The sequence below is a fragment of the Panthera uncia genome, chromosome C2, assembly GCF_023721935.1.
Source record: "Panthera uncia isolate 11264 chromosome C2, Puncia_PCG_1.0, whole genome shotgun sequence".
Classification (NCBI taxonomy): domain Eukaryota; kingdom Metazoa; phylum Chordata; class Mammalia; order Carnivora; family Felidae; genus Panthera; species Panthera uncia.
Genome location: NC_064810.1, coordinates 1,901,024 through 1,905,374, shown reverse-complemented (window position 1 = coordinate 1,905,374; position 4,351 = coordinate 1,901,024). Strand labels below are relative to the sequence as shown.

Genomic DNA, 4,351 nt, shown 5'->3' with positions numbered 1-4,351 from the left:
CACAGTCCCTTGTCTGTGTGTCTGTGTGGCCTCAGTGGGCCCAGTCCACGTGGCCTCGGACGCTTGCGGCAGCCCCACGTGCCCGTCCAGCTGGCTGTGGGTGAGCAGCTTTGCCTCACGCGTCCTGCAGGTGGGGTGCGGAGAGCTTAGGTGACTCATCCAGGGTCATAAGGGGACCGCTCCGCAGGGGCACTTGGACTTGAACGTGCTCATTTGGGTGCCACGTTGCATGCCTCTAGAATGTTCATTTCCCTCTGGAGTAGAGGGTGTCACAGTGCCGTGGGGGCTCTACGGGGACTCAGGGAGAACGCCCAGCCTGGGCCCCTCGCTGAGGTCGGTGCCAAATGCAGACCGGGCCACCTCACCCTCAGGAACCGGGCCCCCCCCCACCCCCCCCCGCCATTGCCTCTCCTACCTGTGGGGCCTATGGCTCTGGTGTGGCTGCCAAGACCACCTCCGTGGGCAGCGGTGGCCTCTACGCCTCCACACGGCTGGACGTTTCCCTCCTGGGCCGCTGGCTCCCCAGCAGGGCCGCCCGGGAGCTTGGGGGCGCTGCGGGCAGCTTTGGAGGAACCTCCTGGGAGGTGTGGCCCGTCCTCGGCGTTCCTTGAGGAGTATGATTTGTGTCAGCGCCTCCCTGCCAGCCGCGCCCGAGTCGTGCCGTGCCACCGACCGGCCACGCTCTTTCTCCTCCGCCTTCCTTGTCGCCTACTGAGCTCTTGTGGCGGATGCCGGCTCTGCTGTGCGGCCCTCCCTGACCACACGGGGAAGTAACCTCTCTCCCCACCACGCTCCATCTACCTGTCTTTTTACCAGTCCCTCGCGCCCCGAGATCGTGTGGCTTCGTGGCGGCAGAATCCCTCTTCCACATCCCACAGTGGACAAATAGCATCCAGCCCCCGCGTGTCGAATGACTTGGGGGGAGGAGCCCGCGTGGGGAAGGGAGAGAGATTAGGCCGCGGCTCGGGCAGGAGGGATCACCGCCGACGAGGCCGTTCCCGGGGCCCTGCGATCTGCCCGGCGTCGTCACTGAGGGGCTGGGGTTCACGCCTCCGGCGTGGCTCCGCGTCAGGGCCGCGTCCTCATTTCTCCGTCCTGGGAGCAGACCCTTGAGCCAGAGAGGGTTGCCAGCATGTTCCAGCTGGCAGCTTGGCAGGGAGTGCCAACGTACTCGGCGCGTCATCGGAGCTTCCCAGCCACGCCGCTCGCTCTGACGACGTACAGAGAGTGTTTTGCGTCGAGGTTTCCAGTCTTTGTTAGTTTACAGGAAGCTTATGAAAATAGCCTCCGAGGGAATGAGTGCCACCCGGACGCCCCGTGCAGGACTCGCTGGCTTCAAAGTCGTTCCGAAGGCTTATGCGGCAGTCTGGTCTCCGGCTCGTGGGGCCCGGAGCCGCCACCCACCCGACCCGGGGCCCCTTCTTTCCTCTGAGCTAAGACCCAGTGGAGGATGCTGACAAGGGTCAGCGAGGGCCGGGGGACTCAGCTGGGATTTGAGGCTGAAACGGGGCTTCCTACTCCTTCAGTGCCTCTTTCCTGCTTTGAAGAAATACTGCTCAGGATGCCTTTGGTTCTGGAAATTTCCAGGAGCACGTTTACTAGCATCAGGTTTGACGCAAGGGGCTGCTACAGGGGGGTGTGGCTCAGATGTTACATCGAGGGTTGGGAAGCACGGGACCCAGTGATGGCCGGAAAGGTGGGGGCACCCAGAGACATTTTCTTGTAGGGTACCGTGTGAAAGATGGGGGCACCCAGAGATATTTTTTTACCGTGTGATTGGTTAACAGCAACTAGAATGAAGTACCGTTTTCCTGATTAGCCGTGTCTTACGACCTAAAGCATTTTCCTAAATTATGTTTCAGAGCCTGATGGAAGCCGGGGATGGGGTTTATAGCTGGAGAGGTGAAGCAGGTGCCCGGAGGTCCCGGGGAGGGCTCCAGGCCCAGGGACGGCAGGAAGCACAGGGAGGGCGGGGGGCTTGGCGAGGTGCATCCGAGTGGACGCTTCTGGTCATCTGCTGCCTGGGAACTCACCAGGCGTGTTGGACGTCCTGGGGGCGGCCGGTTCCTGGGTCTTTGTCTGGAAGCACCAGTGGCCCGCAGATTGTTTTCTGGTGCTCCCTCCTGGAAGAACAGGGCATTCTCCTTGTCTCCTGTTTTCCTTCTCAAAGATTTGGGACCCCACGTGGCAAGAGCGGGGTGTGCGGAGAGGCCGGGATCCTGGTGGCGGGGGCCGTCCCGGCTGCCTGGCGTGGAGATGGGCAGTGTGCCCACAGCCCTGATGCTCATGGGCCCCCTTGTGCTCCCCACGTGGAACCAGAAGGAAAGCAAAGGAAGGTGCTCCCCGGGGGCCGGCAGACCCCAGAGAGATGGGGTTCTGATTCGAGTCAGAGACGGCGGTGTAGACTTGTTTCTGGGGGTCCTTGGGGTCGCCGTACATGTTCTAGGACAGCGATCACAGCGCAGGGACACCCAGCAGGTTCAGCAGGGAAAACACACGGGCGGGTCCGAGACCCCGTGTGCAGGCTTGCGACCTCTGTCCCCCGTCTCCCTCCCCAGGGGCATGCCAGCAGGGAAGAATGCAGCTGTGTGCTGGGCTTCTGTCCTGCGAAGCCGTTAGGGGCTGAGCGCCCGGGGTTAGTCCCGGGCTGGTGACGTCGGCACCTCTGCCTAGCACCCCCCACATTCCAGATGCCCAGGGAAAGTGGGTGTTGAGCACAAATCGTGTCCTCTGCACAGTCTGGGATGAGTGGGTTGGGGAATGCAGACCGTTCTGAAAGCCCAGCCTAGTGAGCAGCCCCTCCAGAGACAGTGGTCCCAGGCCTGCAGGGACTGTGTCCTGCACAGGGTGTTCCCCATCTCACCAATCCAAGGGGTCCCTCCAGCGGATGGAGAGGGCATGCTCCCTTGTGAGAGCAGAGTGCGGTCCAGGAGGAGACGGTGGGAAGGTCCTCCCCGTCACGAACGGAGCCTTGGAACAGATTTATTTATACACCTTACATATTTCCATCAAAGGCGTTGGGGTCTCCCCCACCGCCTTTCAGACCTGAACCCCCCCACCTCCCTACATCCCCATAATCTAATTAGTCCCACGTCCTGAGGGTCTTGCTCAGCTCTGCCCAGATTTGACTCGTTTCCCTTCCCCCCACCGCCACCCCAGACCTTCCCCGTACTGTCACAGACATATTGGCTCTTTCTCGTCCCTGGAACCCTCATCCATAAAACACAGGGACCGAAGCGGATGCTTCAGCAGCTGTCTTCAGGACGAGGCGTGCATGCTTAGTAAGACCGAGGCGCCTCTCCAGACTGCACGGAGCAGCCCAGATGGAGAGCTTGGGCGGCCACGTAGATTTAAGATCTAATCTCAGCAGAGGGGGTGGCTCAGAGACGAGGTAAGGAGGTGACCCGTCTTAGGCCATTAGAGACTGAACAGAAAGCCTGGGGGCAGCGCTGGGCCAAGATACAAGAGCTGGGTGCTCGTCCTGGTGACTCCCCCCTCCCTGCCTTTGACCATAAATCGAGGTGGTCACACAACACATAACGTGTACCCTGCCATCCCTGCAGGTCTGAAAGCGCCTGAGTCTCCCTGAGGGGTCGATGGAGGTCAGAGGGTGCACTCTGAGCTCTCCACGGGTGGGGCTTGTGCTCAGAGCACTGGGGGGACCCCGCGGTCACCACACGCAGAAGGAGGGACAGCCCTCGGGGAGGAGCCCAGCAGCACCTGGGTGCAGGGCAGGCCATGGGTGTCTTAACCCATCCTGGGTGCTCTGCATGCTTAGTTGTTTGGCACTAATTTTATACGTTATTTCTAGAACCTCTTTAGACCCTCAAGGCATTCTGTAGGCTGGGGGTCAGGGGATGTACTGTTTTACCCTTGTAGCGGTGGAGAAATGGAGAGCCCGAGCGTCTGAGCGGGGCAGCCCCGCGTCCTTCCCTGTGCCACCTGGCCTCTGCATCCTTCCTTGTGCCACCTGGCCCCCAGCGTCCTCCCCCGAGCCACCTGCCCCCCCGCATCCTTCCCCGTGCCACCTGCCCCCCAGCGTCCTTCCCATGTGCCACCTGCCCCCCTGCGGCCTTCCCTGCGCCACCTGCCCCCCAGCGTCCTTCCCCTGTGCTGCCCCCCAGCGTCCTTCCCATGTGCCACCTGCCCCCCTGCGGCCTTCCCTGCGCCACCTGCCCCCCAGCGTCCTTCACCTGTGCTACCTGTCCCCCGCCACATCCTTCCCTGTGCCACCTGTCCCCCAGCATCCTCCCCCGAGCCACCTGGCCCCCAGCGTCCTCCCCTGAGCCACCTGCCCCCCAGCGTCCTCCCTCAAGCCACCTGGCCCCCCATGTCCTTCCCCCGAGCCACC

General features: G+C 62.4%; 1 protein-coding gene across 10 annotated transcripts in view; it reads left to right on the top strand.

Moving 5' to 3' along the window:
• TRPM2 (transient receptor potential cation channel subfamily M member 2) overlaps positions 1 to 4,351 on the top strand; it is a 54,768-nt gene that overhangs the window by 6,631 nt on the left and 43,786 nt on the right. The gene's annotated exons all lie outside the window — the stretch shown is intronic.